Here is an 18,164-nt window from a genome sequence, read left to right as displayed (position 1 = left end):
GTTGCCAGGGTCATACAGGACAAGAGCTCTTAATTGCATTTCCTAGGCTTCCAAAACCTCTATCAAACATGTATTGGGCAAAATATAACTTGTTCTATCAAGAATTACACACCACGGTCTCTTCTTAAGCTCTAGTGTGCAACAAAATATATTAACTAAAACTTTAGTTACCCTGTTCCACCCTGCTCTCGATCAGATTATCGGAGTAAGCTGTCCTTTGGATCCAATCATCTCAACCACATCCATTGAAATGTGCCATCAGAAGTAAGATGGTGCCCTCAAGTCTGTTAACAATGTTGTTCAGTTGCTCAGGATTTTGAGCATTACTCAGCTAGCATGTACTGTTGTTCAGTCCCTCAGATGTGTCCAACTCTTTGTGACCCCATGCAGCACACCAGGCTTCCCTGTCCTTCACCATCTCCTGGAGTTTGCTCAAACTCGTATCCATTGGGTCAGTGATGCCATCCACCCATCTCATCCTCTGTCATTCCCTTTTCCTCCTGCCTTCTATCTTTCCCAGCATCAGGGATCACATCCACAAAAGTAAAGGGACATTTTGGGCCCACTTAATTTGGTAAACAGAGATGATTTGATTAGCTGGAGAAGATCTTGACTCCTAAAACTGCTAACTCAATTTACAAAAGTTCTTCTTCAAGAGGTTCTGAAGGATAGAAGTCTAGTCACTTTTCTTTCATCTGTCACCTTTGTGAGCAGGAAACACCAGTAGGGTTGGTTTTGAGTTTTAATTCAAAGATTCTGAAGCATTTCACATTAAGAGATTTCAACTTTTTGGTCACTTAATCCAGAAGGTCAAATAAATTCAGGACAAGAAAAATGTAGTTAAGTTCTCAGAGGAATCAGCACATTAATCATGTTTGTTTGTGTGTGCCCACTTGTGTCCTACTCTTTGCAACTCCATGGAATGTATCCTGCCAGGCTCCTCTGTCCATGGAATTTTCCAGGCAAGAATACTGAAGTCAGTTGCCATTTCCTACTCCAGGGGATTAACCATCCTGCACGAATTTAGAACTATTCTGTGTAGGCTCATGGGTATAAATAACACCAAAGTTAGACATCATACATAAGTCACTGAGGCTATTTAACACATTTATTTACAAAGCCCTGACCTGTGGATTAGGCAGTCTCACAATTCATTAGGGAATGTAATTAGCAAGTGTTTATTGGATTTCATTATGGGCTCCAGAGGAGACTGGTATGGGGAACACCTTGGTAGATATTTTCAGACAAATACCTAAGTGAGCATCATTTCAATGTCTGAAGTGGATAAAGATGTATTTTCAGATATAGATTCAGTGTCCCATGGGGTCACAAAGAGTAGGACACAGCTGAGCAACTATCACTTCACCAAGCTAAATTCTCATCAAACCTTCCTCCCCACCTCTCTCCCATCGTCAATGGCTTCGTCTTCCTCCACCACATTAAATAGACTTTTCTGCCCAACCATCAAAGTCCTTCATGGTGCTCCCTCCCTCATCTCACATTTTAAAAAACTGTTTATTTTGGCTATGCTTGGGCTTCATTGCTGCGCGTGGGCTTTCTCTAACTGCTGTGAGTGCGGGCTACTCCTCATTGCGATGCGTGGGCTTCTCTTGTTGTGGAGCACCGACGCCGGAGCACACGGGCTCAGTGGTTGCGCCACATGGGCTTAGTTACTCCCAGGCAAGTGGGATCCTCCCAAACCAGGGACCGAACTCATGTTCCCTGCCTTGGCTGGTGGACGTCCAACCACTAGACCACCAGGGAAGCCGCCTCATTTCCCTTTGACATAGCTTTTGCTGGTGTCGGGGCTGACCTCCTCATCACCCATTTCATCACCCGTGCTACTTCTCTTTGTTTTCCCCCCTGGCTGACTCCTGTCTAGCACTGGACAAGGAATCATTTCCGGAGAAAGAGGGAGCCAGAGGTAGGTAAACCCATGGCAAAGAGAAGGAGAGGGATGCATATTTGAATCTGTAAGGGGGCAGTCATAGTAAAAGCTTTCATGAAATCTAAGCAGACTGATTCTTTGAGCAAAGGTTTTCAACACTAGCTGACCATTAGGATCACCTGGGAAGCTGTTCTAAAATACGGCCACCTGGTTCCACACTCAGAGATTCTGATTTAATTGCTTGAGGTGGGGCCTGGACTTTCAAAGGTTTTCAGTGTTCCAGATGATTCTGAAGTGCAGCCAGATTAAGAACTACCCCTTCAGAGCAGGGCTCCACAGACTTTAATGGTTTATGTTTTTATCAGTCACGGGAGTGGGGATGGGGGAGCTTTTGTTACAGTGATGATCCTGGTTCAGCGGGCTTAGGGTGAGGCTCGTTAGTTTGCGTTCGTGAAAGATTCCCAGGTGTGCTGCCTGTGTTTGTTTGTGGACTACACTGTGGAGAGCAAGCTCAGAATGGCAAAGCTGGAATAGGGCACCAACACACACTGCATCCAAAAAGAAAGTGAAATAAAGCATGTGTGTGCTACGTTGCTTCCATCGTGTCTGACTCTGCGACCCTATGGACGGTAGCCCTCCAGGCTCCTCTGTTCATGGGGATTCTCCAGGCAAAAATACTGGATTGGGTTGCCATGGCCTCCTCCAGGGGATCTTCCCGACCCAGGGATGAACCGCATCTCTTCAGTCTCCTGCATTAACTCCACCTGGGAAGCCCAAGCTAAAGCACACTTGCTGTTATACTGAGTTTCAACCAAATAGGATGATGATGGTAATGCTAATTTGAAAGCTGGGTAAACAATTCAAGTTTCCCCCGACCTCACCACTCTGAGTACAGGTAAGGTCTCATGGTTACAATATGTTTGTGGTACTTACTCAAACGTCTCCTTAGCACTCAGTTTGTACATCACAGAACCCCCAGTTCCCTCTCTGTGTCTCACCCAGTGATTTCTAGGTGGTCCTGGGCGGGGAAGGTCTCTCGGTTCATTCCAACAATAATTCTCTCAGGTTCTTCAGCCCAGTATCTCCTAGCTTGTGCTAAAAGCTCAAGATACCACCTGGGGAGGGAGTGCCTGCCCTCACACCAGGTGTTCCCTGTCAAGTCTCCCAGGGGTCCCAAAGCTGCAGAACCTTGGAAGTCCAGAGCAGGGCGCCCTTCCAGAGCCTGTGCTGTGCGTGGCCCAGGCAGCAGCGGCAGTTATGCCTTTACTCCTCAGATGCATTCAGTGAGGGGTCAGCCCTGCTTGCTTCCTGCTGTATTAGTCAGAGTCTCTTCAGACATGGTGTCGGATGCTAGCTGCAGCCCTTCTCCAGGCCCAAGTCCGCACACTGGCCAGAACACAGACATCATATCTGTCTCGTTCCAAGAGGAAAACTATGAATTGGCCTCAGACCGAAAAATATGCCACCTGGAACTGGGTTTCTTACCTGTGGCATGGCCAGTACTTTTGAATGCTGTGGGCCAGCAGTTCCCCTTTCCCCCAGTTTTTTTGGGTGGGGAGTATCACCCTTTGGAAATTTCTTTCAAGATGCATCTGGAAATTGAAATTGCAATAATATGGAGATAAAGTCTTCCTGCCCATGCCCAGCCCTACTGCTCACAGGTAAGCCCTATTGACTATTTCAAAGTCTTATCATGGCTACCTCCAATGCGAAAATGTATGGTTATACTTCTGCTTCGTGATTTCTTGGTTTTAAGCAATGTCAATGAATTTCCAAGGTGAAAAATGTGAAATTTAATTCCCTGGTACCATCTTCTTTTCTGACACCCTCTTCCTGATTTTTGTTGGTTGTATTTTTAATGACTGGTTCTTACTTTGGTTACTTTTATAGTTTTAAGTAACGTGCTTAGACTTGTTTCTTGGCTCATACTCTTTAGATACCATGCTTTTACTTACTAATGTGTAAGATAAAGGAATATACATGCCTACATATTCCTCTACTCCTCTCTTTTCTTTCCAAGTCCAGTTAGCTGTTTGGTTACTTTGTTTATCTGAATGGAAAACAGTTTTAAAAGTTGTGTTAAAATATTGTTTAATGAAGAAGTGGGGCAGGTTGACTGGCCATGCAAGATAGAAAATCTAATTTCATATCAGTGGGGATATTCCAAGAGTCAAAGTCAAATCCATTTCTCGTCCTCTAAATTCCATCAAACAGTTTCAGTCCTGCCAAATCCATTTCTCGTCCTCTAAATTCCATCAAACAGTTTCAGTCCTGCCGTGTATAGTTTGTTTTGCTTTTGGAACGAATACTTTGTACTGTTTTGTACCCTTGGTGTTTTAAAATTTGTTCTTTCTTGTTGATAAGATAATTTCCCACCCACCCCCTAATCACTAATATCTTCCAGCTGTTTGATACATTTTGAAGCCAGGAATATGCACTGGCTTTTTCTAGGCCATGTGCGTAGACCTTATCTTGTGAGTACTTTTTGTTATACTCTTGAGTTTCACTGTTCTTATAGCTCACGTCACTGTCTTTCTTTGATTTATTTTTCCTTTTGCCAAAGTAGAACTTCAAGTTCCTTTCCCAGAAAACATAGGTGTTTGCATAGCTAAAAATAAGTTTTTGCTTATCTGAGTTTTTGCATGTCTGAAAATGAGTTTGGGGATAGCTGAATTTTTGCATATGTGAATATGTATTATACGCCTGTAATAATCTGATTAATGGCTTGGTTAATTTTACAATCAAAAGCACTTTCATTCAGAACCGCTTTGAAGGTATTTCTCTACTGCCTTCCAGAATTTAGTGTCATGGAAAAGTAGTGGTTAAAAGTACTAAGCCAAACTGCTGGGTTTTGTTTAGTTTTTTTAAGTTTTTGTTTATTTGGCTCTGCTGGGTCTTAGTTGCGGCACGCAGATTTTTCATTGCATTATGTGGCTCTTGCGTTGTGGCTCTAGTTATGGTTCACGGGCTCTAGAGGGTGTGGGCTCAGTAGTTGCAGTGTGCTGGCTTAGTTGCTCCTCGGCATGTGGGATCTTCCTGGACCAGGGACCGAACCTGTGCCCCATACATTGGCAGGCAGACTCCCAACCACTGGACAAACAGAGAAGTCCCCAAACTGCTGGTTTTTGTTACCAAATTGAGGTTTGTTTGTTGCTCAGTATCCAATAGTAAGAGTCAAGTGTTGGGTAAAAGGAAAAATAGGTTTATTAAAGACGTTGGTGATCCTGGGGAGAAATTTCCGTGAATCCAAGGTTTCAAAGAACCAACTCCCCAGGTTTTGTTTGGCGATTTTGGGGAAAAAGAGAAAAGGGCTACATCCTGGGGAGGGGGTAAACAATTTTCAGAGATGATTGTCTCAATCACACAATTCCAAATAGTGGTCGTATCTCACTTGTGGTTGGAATATTATCTGAGCCACAGATCTCTGGTCAGCTAGTCCCTCTGGTTCCACATGATCTGGGATCTATGGGCTGTGGGTAGCATATGGTTAACTTCTTCCACCTGGTGGCAGTTCCAGCATCTGCCAAACAGCTCAAAGATATGGTTCAAAGTATGATCTATAGCCCTTGAGAAACTGAAGTCCTTGACTTTGTTTAATGGCTAAACAATTATTGTTTTGTCTTGCTTGACTGTTTTTCTTGCTGCATTTTCTCACTGCTCTGACTAAATTTATTTTTTAGATAAAGTTTTTCTACAGACAAGAGGTAGGCAGACAACATGGGGGTGGGGTGGGCAGCTGTCCTGGAAAGACCCCATAGGGTTCTACTCAGTTACACTTTGAATCCCAGTTTGCTATCTGCTGGTTTTATATCCATGGGTAAATTCTTCCGAGTTTTCGTGTAAAAAATGGTAATAATAATAACAGTAGTGGTAGTAGCAGTGGCAGCTAACTCATAGGTCTATTTTGAGAATTGAATTACCTAATACATATCAAGTTAAAACAGCTACTCATAGACAGCCCTATAAAAATGTTGGCTCTATTTTTGGAATCAATTTTATCATTATCTTTACACTTATCCTGGGTATTTTGAAATTTCATGATACTAAAGCTCTGTAGGTCCTTTTGCAATCAATAAACTTGGTGCTTAGAACACCCTTTCAAGTATCTTCCTTAAACTCTGGAAATCTAAAAAATAGTTTAAAAAATACTTTCATGGCTTCCATTTTCTCTCTTCTTTCTAGAGCATCTTAGTTAAATGTAGGCTGTGTTGGACTGAGATTGTGTGTTTCTTCATCAGATTTTCCATTTCTTTCTATGTGCTGGAAGATCTCATCTATTTCTTCCACCTAATTTAAATATTACATTTAAAATTTCTGCACCAATATCTTGATCACAATTTATTTTTCTTTGCTCCTTTTTGGAGTTTTTAATAGACATAATTAATACCTATCCACATCTCTTTGTGGCTTTAGTTAGATTTATGATCTACAGTTTCTGCTGAATTATCTCCGCTCCTTCAGAATGTGATGACAATGGTCCTTTATAGAGGCCTCTCATCTTTTGAATACTCTATATTTTAATACTTCTCTATGATACTAGTTTCTTCTACCCACAATAGATGTATTTTAAAAATCAAATTTGCAACTCCCAGTAACTAGACTTTGGTTCTGTCAGCCAAAATATGTTTCTAAGAGAACTTTGATTCTAAAGTTGGTTGTATGAGGGAATTGCTAGGACACACAACATCTATTTTGTGCTGAGGGGAGGCAAAGGCAAAATTTCTCTGAGATCTGTAGCAGCAGGGACCACAGATCACCCTCCACCAGACTAGTTTTGGGATATGGTTTGGAAGATGTTCCTGGAGACTCCAGGTTGATTCCTCCTATTCTTTCAAGATTGTCTAAGATGCCAAATACCCAATACCATGCTTTCCTGATGATGACTCTAGCTGAATTTATCCCCCAAATTCCAGATATTTTCAAACTGCACACATAACCTTGCCACATGGACACTCAGTGAGCCCCTCTTCCTGGTATTCATGCCGTGGTGTAATCCTGCCTTTGAGTGTGGACAGGATGAGCATATTGCCTCACTTCTAATGAATAGAATATGGCAAATGTGTTCTTGTTGTTCAGTCACTCAGTCATGTCTGACTCTTTGCAACCCCATGGACTGCAGCATGCCAGGCTTCCCTGTCCTTCACCATCTCCCAGAACTTGCTCAAACTCATGTCCATTTGGTCAGTGATACCATCCAACCATCTCATCCTGTCACCCTCTTTTCCTCCTGCTCTCAATCTTTGCCAGCATAAGGGTCTTTTCCAATGAGTCAGCTCTTTGCATCAGGTGGCCAAAGTATTGGAGCTTCAGCATCAGTCCTCCCATTGAATATTCAGGGTTGATTTCCTTTAGGATTGACATGTTTGATCTCCTTGCAGTCCAAGGGACTCTCAAGGGTCTTCTCCAGCACCACAGTTAAAAAACATCAATTTTTCCCCACTCAGCCTACTTTATGGTCCAACTCTCACATGCATACATGACTACTGGAAAAACAATAGCTTTGATTATACAGACCTTCATCAGTAGAGTGATGTCTCTGCTTTTTAATAGCTGTCTAGGTTTGTCATAGCTTTTCTTCCAAGAAGCAATCATCTAATTTCCTGACCAGTATCACTGTCCACAATGATTTTGGAGTCCAAGAAAATAAAATCTGTCACTGTTTCCACTTTTTTGCCATCTATTTGTCATGACGTGATGGAACTGGATGCCATGATCTTCGTTTTTTGAATGTTGAGTTTTAAGCCAGCTTTTCCACTCTCCTTTTTCACCTTCAAGAGGCTCTTTAGTTTCCTCTTTGCTTTCTGCCATTAGGATGGTGTCATCTGCATATCTGAAGTTGTTGATGTTTCTCCCAGCAATCTTGATTCCAGCTTGTGGTTCATCCAGTCTGGCATTTCACATGACGTACTCTGCTTGTAAGTTAAATAAGCAGGGTGATAATATACAGCCTTGATGCACTTCTTTCCCAATTTGGAACCAGTCCCTTGTTCCATGTCCAGTTCTAACTGTCAGTAGTCCTGTCCTACAAACAGGTTTCTTAGGAGACAGGTAAGGCAGTCTAGTATTCCCATCTTTTTAAGAATTTTCCAGTGTGTTGTGATCCACATAGTCAAAAGCTTTTGTGTTGTCAATGAAGCAGAAGTAGATCTTTTTCTGGAATTTCCTTGCTTTTGCTATGATCCAGTGGATTTTTGGCAATTTGATCTCTAGTTCCTCTGTCTTTTCTAAATCCAGCTTGTACATCTGGAATTTCTCAGATCATGTATTGTTGAAGCCTAGCTTGAAGGATTTTGAGTATTACTTTTGCTTGCATGTTCTGTTGTTCAGTCACTCAGTTGTGTCCAACTCTTTGCAACCCCATGGATGGCAGCATGCCAGGCCTCCCTGTCCTTCACCATCTCCCGGAGCTTGCTCAAATTCATGTGCATTGAGTAGGTGATTCCACCCAACCATCTCATCCTCTGTCGTCCCCTTCTCTTCCTGCCTTCAACCTTTCCCAGCATCAGGGTCTTTTCCAGTGAGTCAGTTCTTCGAATCAGGTGACCAAAATATTGCAGCTTCAGCTTCAGCATCAGTCCTTCCAATGAATATTCAGGGTTGACTTCCTTCAGGATTGACTGGTTTGATCTCGTTGCAGTCTGTGTGAGATGAGTGCAATTGTAGAGTAGTTTGATTCTTTGGCATTGCCTTTTTTTGGAACTGGAATGAAAACTGACCTTTTCCAGTCCTGTGGCCACTGCTGAGTTTTCCAAATCTGCTGGCATATTGAGTACAGCACTTTCACAACATCATCTTTTAGGATTTGAAATACTTCAGCTGGAATTCCATCACCTCCACTAGCTTTGTTCGTAGTAATGCTTCCTAAGGCCTGCTTGACTTCATACTCCAGGATGTCTGGCTCTCAGTGAATGACCACACCATCGTGGTTATCTGGGTCATTAAGACGTTTCTTGCATAGTTCTTCTGTATATTCTTAATCTCTTCTGTTTCTGTTAGGTTCTTGATGTTTTTGTCCTTTATCGTGCCCATCTTTGCATGAAATGTTCCCTTGGTATCTCTAATTTTCTTGAAGAGATCTCTATTCTTTCCCATTCTATTGTTTTCCTCTATTTCTTTGCATTGTTCACTCTAGAAGGCTTTCTTATCTCTCCTTGCTATTGTCTGGAAATCTGCATTTAGATGGGTATATCTTTCCTTTTCTCCTTTGCCATTCATTTATCTTCTTTTCTAAGCTATATGTAAGGCCTACTCAGACAACCATTTTGCCTTCTTGCATTTCTTCTTCTTGAGGATGGTTTTGGTCACTGCCACCTGTACAAGGTTACTAACCTCCATCCATAGTTCTTCAAGCACTCTATCAGATCTAATCCCTTGAATCTATTTGTCACTTCTACTGCATAATCGTAAGGGATTTGATTTAGGTTATATCTGAGTGGTCTAGTGGTTTTCCAACTTTCTTCAATTTAGGCCTGAATTTTGCAATAGGAGTTCATGATCTGAGCCACAGACGGCTCCAGATCTTGTTTTTTCTGACTGTATAGAGCTTCTCCATCTTCAGCTGCAAAGAATATAATCAATCTGATTTCAGTTTGACCATCTGGTGATGTTCATGTGTAGAGTCGTCTCTTGTGTTGTTGGAAGAACGTATTTGCTATGACCAGTGCATTCTCTTGGCAAAACTCTTAGCCTTTACCCTGCTTCAATTTGTACACCAAGGCCAAACTTGCCTGTTACTCCAGGTATCTCTTTATTTCCTACTTTTGCATTCCAGTCCCCTATAATAAAAGGGACATCTTTTTTTGGTGTTAGTTCTAGAAGGTCTTGTAGGTCTTCATAGAACCAGTCAACTTCAGCTTCTTTGGCATTGGTGGTTGTGGCACAGACTTGGATTTCTGTGATGTTGAATGGTTTGCCTTGGAAATGAACCAAGATCATTTGTTGCCTGTGAGATTGCACCCAAGTACTGCATTTCCAACTCTTGTTGACTGTGAGGGCTAATACATTTCTTCTAAGGGATTATTGCCTACAGTAGTAGATATAATGGTCGTCTGACCTGGCAGACATGCTGGGATGTCAAGTCTAAGATTATGTAAATAGATGACTGTGGTTTCCAGCTTGGACACTCAGTCTTTCTAGCTCTCTCTTGGGTCATTCACCCTAGGGAAAGCCAACTGCCATGTCATAAGGCAGCTCTGCAGAGAGGCCTATGTGGTCAGAGAGCAGGACCCATGACATATTACATGAGTGAGCTGGGAAGCAGAGCCCAGACTCTCAACTGAGCTTGAGTGCAACCTCTTGAGACATCTTGAGCCAGAGGCACCCAGCTAAACCACCTAACTTCTAAATTATTATCTGTGAGATAGTACATGTTTGTTTCTCAGCCACTACGTTGTAGGGTAATTTGTTATGCAGCAATAGCTCACTAATAAATACATCACAGGTTTAACTTGTCTGAAACCAAGCCCCCAACATGCTCCTCCTCCCACTCTTCCCCATCTCAATAAAAGACTACTCTATCCTTTCAGTTTCTGAGGCCAAAAAGTTGGAATTATCCTTGACTTCTCCTTTTCCCTCACAACAAATAGCCAAAGCATCAGCAAATCCTACTAGCTCTATCTTCAAAATATTTCTAAAATCTGACTTTTTTCATCTTCACTACTACCACCCTGGATGACTTCTTGTTCCCAGAAATTCATTGAAATGATAAAGGGGGTAAACTCAATTGCTTAATATGTCATCTTCCACCAGGAGACACCCTATTTATTTCTTATTGTCCCCACTATATGATAATGCCTTTATTTTTTTACTTGCGTTTGTTACCTTTTTACCAGAAGTCTTTGTGCCTGGTATTATGAAATTTTATAATGATATGCCTCTTGGATATTTTTTGTTCATTGTGGTAAGCAGAGTCTCTCCTTGACTTCTGGAAAATTTTCTCACTACATTTAGATAATTTTCTGCTCACTGTCTTCTCTCTCTGGAACTCCTAAGTTGGAAATTGTGCCTTCTGAGTAGGCTAACCACTCTCTCATCTTTCCTGTTTTTTATCTTTGTATCTCTCTTTTTTTTAAATCTTCTTTCTGTGAGGGTTCATCTCCCTATCCTTCAGTTGAATTTATTTTGGCTCTTCTATTTTTAATTTCCAAAAGTTCTTTTTATTCTCTATCTGTTCTTTGTTCTTGGCATTTCTTGTTTTCTGAATACAATATCCTCTGCTGCCTCTTGGAAGATACTAGCTCCACTTGGTGGGTTTTGCTTGTTTTCATCTTCTCTATTTCCTCTGGATTTATTTTTTTCTCTCTGCTTTGTGTTCTTTTGTTTTGGATGGCTTTCCCAAATATTTGGAGGTTCTTTGCTATTTGCTTTGTTAAAGGATTAAACTGAGTCATGTTAAAATTTTTAAGAGTTCATTTGAGCAAAAGTACTTTCAAAGCAGTGCCAAATGGAAAGTGGTTAGAAATGTAGCCCCAGGAACCAGGGAAAGACTTATATAGAGAAATGTGGAAGCAAAGTAAGGAAATTATTTGATTGGCTATAGTTTAAAGCCTAGTTTGCTGTTTGTGATTGGTTGTCCTTACTGTGTTCATTTCAAAACCTTAAAGCATTTACAGGCTTAGATTTTGGTGACTGATGCCGTAGGGTTTACATAAGAAAACAGTCTCTTTGTTTAATTATTCTAACAGCTTATAGTTAAGAGTAAGACCACATATGGTTTCATTTGCTGACATGGATTTCACTTTAGAATCATTAGGGCAACTGGGCATTTCTTTGGAGGACATTCCTCCAGAATCTCAACTAACACGTGTGTCGCAAAAGGCTTATTCCCACATCGGAAGGCAAGGAATAATAGCCAACCGTAGAGTGACAGACGTGAGTACCAGAGTATTATTGCCTACACATGACTTCTCGGCAACACACTGAACTATGCCCTTACCATATTTTATTATTGTACTATAACTTGTGGCCAGCTGAGGACAAGGACTGTCATTTATTCATCTTGATATTCCTCAATGTCTCAATAAATGCTTGTGGAATGAATAAATGGATAAGCTAAATTTATTTAGAGCCTTGCCCAGAAACTCAAATAACACCAACCTAATAATGTTGGCCAACTAACTGCTGTGTCAGAGGTCCCCCACCCCCACCCCAGGCCCTTAGTGATTCACCCCAGGTGAGGCAACTCAGATTGAATGTATGGAAACAAGGGTCTGCAGGTGCTTAGCACCCATCAGAATGGCCATCATCTCCGCTGTGCTGTGTTGCTGCTTATGCTTAGCAATGAGGCCAAGTTCATTCTTGGATCCTTTTTATCAAAACTGAACATGGAGATAATGGCTTCTAACTACAATTAGCTCTTGAACAACACGGTGTTTGAATTGTGTGGGTCCATTTATAGAGGGTTTTTTTCCCATAAACAGTCAGCCTTTTCTATTTCTGGGTTTTATGTCTGCAGATTCAACCAACTGCAGATGGAAATTTCCATCCCTGGTTGGTTGAATTTGCAGATGCAAAACCGGGTATACAAAGGCCGCTGGACTATGCCATTTTATATATGGGACTTGAGCATCTGTATATTTTGGTATCTGCAGGGGCTCTTGGAACCAGTTTCCTGGGGCTATCAAGGGATGACTGTTATTGCAATCCCTTGTGTGTATTTGATTTGGATATTTTTCTATCTGGTATTTTCCACATTAAAGTGCTATCAGTATTGCATCAGCTCTGTTGTTTTGCCATCTCACTAACCTGAATAACCACTTACCTGAAAATGTGCCTTTTTTGAGACCAATGGTGAACATTATATTATTTTCCACCTAGGAAAAGGAACATTATCCCTATTATTTTTTTCCCTTTTTAAGACAGTTTATCATATTTTCTCCAATATCAAGATAATTAAAAATTTTAATAGGCTTCTTAATACCCTTTGGAAATATAAAGAGATGATGTCTTTCCCACTGAAGCATCTATTATTCATTCACATCATGAAAGTGAAAGTGTTAGTTGCTCAGTCATGTCCGACTCTTTGTGACCCCATGTACTGTATAGCCTGCCAGGCTCCTCTTGTCTGTGAAATTCTTCAGGCAAGAATACGGGAGTGGGTAGCCATTCTCTTCTCAATGGGTTCTTCCCAACCCAGGGATCAAATCCAGGTCTCCTACAGTGCAGGCAGATTCTTTATCATCTTCACTTTTTTCCCACTGAAGCATCTATTATTCATTTGCACCATACCAAGTACAATAATGGATAAAGAGAAGAAATGTTCCCTTCAGAGTTTTACAGTCTAGTGGAGGAAGAATACACAAACATAACTAATACAAGTTTGGCAAATGTTGTTGTAGTACTAACACCTCAGAAATAATATTTAAGGGATGGAGAATAAGCCACTGGTCTTTCTGTGATCCTAGCTGGCTTTACACAGAGATTCTAAATGACTCTCAGACATATAAGTAAAACTTTAAATTAGTAAAATTACCTTGTGCTTTACTTTTATCACTTCCAGTTTGGATTTGTAAATTAACAAATGGAAGTTTCAAGTGACAGGCAGGTGTGAAAGAGAACCCAAAGAAACAGCTGCTTTAAGGAATAATATTGAAAATGTATAAAAGCTGTTAATAAATAAAAAGAAGCCCATATGTGTATTTTTTAAAAATCTAACACTTCTTTTCTGGCTTCCTTGCAATTCCTAAATGTAAATAGATTTTTAAAAAAATTAACCAAATCAGCCCAGATTCGCAAAGACCCTCAAGGAATCATGAAGGATAAGAAAGGAGTTAATGTGAAAGATTGAGAAATGATGGTTGTTAAAAAAGGAGAGTGGAGCATGAAAGACAGAACCAAGGCTCATGAATGTGGCCAGGAAGTGAAACTGAGGTGCGGGTGGGGGTAAGACAAACAAGAGTGGCTTGAGTTCAACTCCTCAAGAGGAACCCTTGAATTCTCAGTGTTCGCTTGGGAAATGAAGAAGCTGAGAAGGCTCCAGACATCAATCTCCTTCTCCCACCACCACCAAAGACCAAAGCAGCTCTGCATGTGTCTATTTTTCCAACTGAGTGAGTCCAAGTTCATACTGTTCACCACACAACAGGCTGATCAAGAGACCAGTTGTTGAGGCAACGAATAGCAACTTTATTAGAGAAGTCGGCAGACTGAGAAGATAGGGGACTAGTGTCCCAAAACACCTCCTCACCCAGGTTGGAATTCAGGCTTCTTTTATATTTAAAGAGGCAGAGCTAGGGTTGGTTGCTGCAAGCCAAATCCTTTGTTCTTACAGCCATCCACATAGGTCTGGTCACAATATTCCTATGGACCTCAACAAGACAAATGTTATTCTATGTTCTCTGCAGCTTTTAATCACTGTACGAATGGAAAAGTGGTACACCCTTAAAGGTCAGAGCCTTGAGAATGGACTGTCCTGTATATTTCAGATTATAGGCAACAACCTTAACTTGTGCGTGTGTGCTAAGTCTATTCAGTCGTGTCTGACTCTGTGTGACCCTATGGACTGTAGCCCACGAGGCTTCTCTGTCCATGGGACTCTCCAGGCAAGAATACTGGAGTGGGTTGCCATGCCCTTCTCTAGGGGATCTTCTTGACCCAGGGATTGAACCTGCATCTCTTACATTTCCTGCATTGGCAGGTGGGTTCTTTACCACTAGCGCCAACTGAGAAGCCCAATCAAATACAAAGGTTAAAGTAAAAGAAACAGACCCAATATGGGGTCAGATATGTTCATCCCTATTACAAGGTTGGACTTCTTTTTTTAAAAAAATAATTTATTTTAATTGGAGGATAACTACTTTACAATACTGTGCTGGTTTTTGCCATACATCAACATGGATCAGTCATGGGTACACATGTGTCCCGCCATCCTGAACCCCTCTCCCACTTCCCTCTCCACCCTATCCCTCTGGGTTGTCCCAGAATACCAGCTTTGAGTGCCCTGCTTCATGCATCAAACCGCACTGGTCATCTCTTTTACATATGGTAATATACATGTTTCAATGCTAGTCTCTCAAATCATCCCACCCTTGCCTTCTCCCAGAGTCCAAAAGTCTGTTCTTTACATCTGCGTCTCTTTTGTTGCCTTGCATATAGGATCATCGTTACCATCTTTCTGAATTCCATATATATGTGTTAATATACAGTATTTGTGTTTCTCTTTCTGACTTACTTCACTCTGTATAACAGGCTCCAAGATTTCATTTGAACCCATCGTTTGGAAGTTCATTCAAAGTTTAATGAACATTGCTGCACTGGCACAGAGAGCCAATCAGAAAAGTGGAAGTTGTATCTATATGGCAATCTGAATCAAGAGCAAATCACAAAGGCAGGCAGGAAAATGCAAGCAAAAGGGACAGACGTTGTAAATCCTGGCAAGTACTCGATAAACTAAGTTGAAAAAAAAAGCAGATCCCAGCAGTGTCTAGGGTTCCACAGGAAAGGCCAGGATGAACGGAAATCATTCGAGATCAATATTCTGACCTGAATGGCAACCTCAGTTCAGTCATGGGGAGGAAACAATATGGAGATCCACATAGGAGTAAAGCTCAAGGAAAGACAGATGCTGGTCAAGGCTTTAAACGTCATATTTAAAGACAGGATCTTCTAAGTCTTTAAGAATAAAAGAAATACAGGGAGATACAAACACAAAACAAATTTGGAGTTTACCCTTTATAACCTTAGAGAATAGAAGAGAAGGCTCTGGGAAAATTTTACACAAAACTAAGAGAAATTGGGTTGTCAGTATTCTCGCAGGGTTGGCTAGGTTGGCCTTTACCTTGACCTTCAGCAGAGACAATGTTGACCTTTTTTGAGAAGCCAAAGGGGCGTTTGTAAGAGGTTCTGAAACAAATCCCACAGCTGCAAGAACTTTCATGAGGGGCCCTGCAGCTTTGAATTGGATAAAGGCTTTTCTGAAAGAGAAGTTGCCTAGTACCTTCCCAGCATGCATGGTTAATGAAGGAATGTTCATGTCTGTCAGACCAAAAGATATGAGAAGCATGAGATACAAACTTGATTCTTTAAAAAGAAATGTCAGATTTCTGAGTTAACGCACACACTTGGTCTCCATACCTTTCATTATAGGATTGCAATAATTGTTTTTAAATAAATCAGTATTCCAGTATTCTAGACATTAGATATACGGTGGTAAGAGCACAGACATGGTTTGTGAAATTTAAAGTTCATAGCTTGAGGGTGGGGTTTTCCTGGTGGCTCAGTGGTAGAGAATCCGCCTGCCAGTGCAGAACATGGGGTCAATCCTGGGTCAAGAAGATCCCCTGGAGAAGGAAATGGCAACCCACTTCAGTATTCTTGCCTGGGAAATCCGATGGACAGAAGAGCCTGGCAGGCTACAGTCTGGGGGTTGCAAAAGAGTCTAACATGACTTAACAACTAAACAAGATTGAGAGTACAGAATGAAGAGAAATCAAGCCATTAAATTTTACTGTGACAGCTATGTAATTAAAAACCAAGCCATTGCAGCAATTAAAAATGTACATGGAAGGTGGTGAAAAATATTAATATAAATGTATCACTTAGATAGTACAACAAGAAATATCCCCCAGCCAAAACCCAGACAGTGCTGGAACAAGCTGCCATATCATTCCATGGACTCTCACCTCCCTCTGTAAATGCACCTGTACAGAGAGTGGACATTGGAACCCAGGACCCCATGATGCCCCTGCCCAGCTTGAAGAAGCCAGAGCAGTCGTTGACCCTTTCCCCAATGACTTGGTCCCCATGCCCCAAGACAAGGATAGGTAGACAGTTAGTTATGAGCAGGTTGTTAAGGGGCCAAAGATTTGACCCATAAATAAAAAGAGGGGGGAATGTGGAGCCCTATACCAAGGTCACAGGATAAAACATCTCTGGAACTGACCAAGCTCCACAGCAACTGTTGCCATGAGCTTGTGGACCTAAACCAGCCAGTTCCCTGACCCCATATTATGTAAAATACTCACCCTATCATCCACCCTATAGCATCCTAACCAATCACCTAATACCACCATTCCTATAGGAATTTTCTCTGTCTTGAGGTTATGAAAATTGGCTATTAGCCTGTGAAAGTATTTGGCTCTGCCTTGAGCCAGCCTGCTCTTCTAACAGCATCTCCCACTCTAATAAACTTTCTTCTTCTCTCTCTCTCAAAAAAAAATGTATCATTTATATGTAAGTTAAAAAGATGGAATCATCTGGATAAAGAGCCATGGCCAGAATTAAGAACAAAAGTAAACAATGGGCTTAAAGAGAGGCACTTAAAAAGTGAAAGTTATATGTAAAGTAAAAAAGGTTAAACTGTGTAGCTTACTATCATACACAATGTGATGAGTTCTTACAGAACAAATCCTTTAATTTTCCCTGATATGTTGTCAAGGTTGATAAACAGTTTCTGCCCAACAGACCTCAGACATTTAATTATTTGATGGGAAGTGCACAATTTTCATAGCAGTATAAGAAAAAATAAACCATCTTCTAGGTGCCATTACTCATGGTTTCAATTCACAAAAATAAAGTGATAAAATCCAACACTGGCAATCAGGAGAAATATATATTCATATTACAGCACCTAGCAGCGCTGTAAGTAGATTTTATCTTTCTAGGAACACTTAGGATTTTGCAACAAGAGCTGTAAAATTGTTCACATCGTTTGTTCTGCTAACTTAACTAAGTATGAAGAAAATATATTCTGAAGAAAATCCAAGTTTTTTTAAAAACAACAACGTTCATATTGACACTTTTTTTTTTTAATTAAAGAAATAATCCAAATTCTCAGTGTTAAAGGAATGACTAAGCCAGGGGGTGTAAATTTTGCTATAGCTATTGAAACAAAAGGACAACAGAGGATGAGATGGTTGGATGGCATCACCGACTCAATGGACATGAGTTTGAGCAAACTCTGGGAGATGGTGAAGGACAGGGAGGCCTGGTGTGCTGCAGTCCACGGAGTTGCAAGAATTGGACAGGACTGAGCAACTGAATGACAATTAAAACAATGGGCAGACATTTGCATAGGACCATGAGGGGTTAACACAGTCCCGAATTACCTTCCCACGATTTAAAAAAAAAAATAGTAAAATGGGCAAAATATAGGAAACAACTAGTTTTGGAAGTTGGGGACAACAGGCAGAAACAAGTTGTGATGCTTGAGAAAAGAGAACAATGAGGTGAGGTCTGCCATTGCCAAGGTTTTCTGCTTGGAGGTACTCCTCATACTGTAGCCCACAGAAAAATCCCAGACTCAGTCCACCACCACTCTTTTTTTTAAAATTGGAGTGTA

The sequence above is a fragment of the Giraffa tippelskirchi genome, chromosome 4 (genome assembly GCF_054371585.1).
Source record: "Giraffa tippelskirchi isolate mGirTip1 chromosome 4, T2T-mGirTip1v1.2.pri, whole genome shotgun sequence".
Classification (NCBI taxonomy): Eukaryota; Metazoa; Chordata; class Mammalia; order Artiodactyla; family Giraffidae; genus Giraffa; species Giraffa tippelskirchi.
This window is presented reverse-complemented; position numbering follows the sequence as displayed.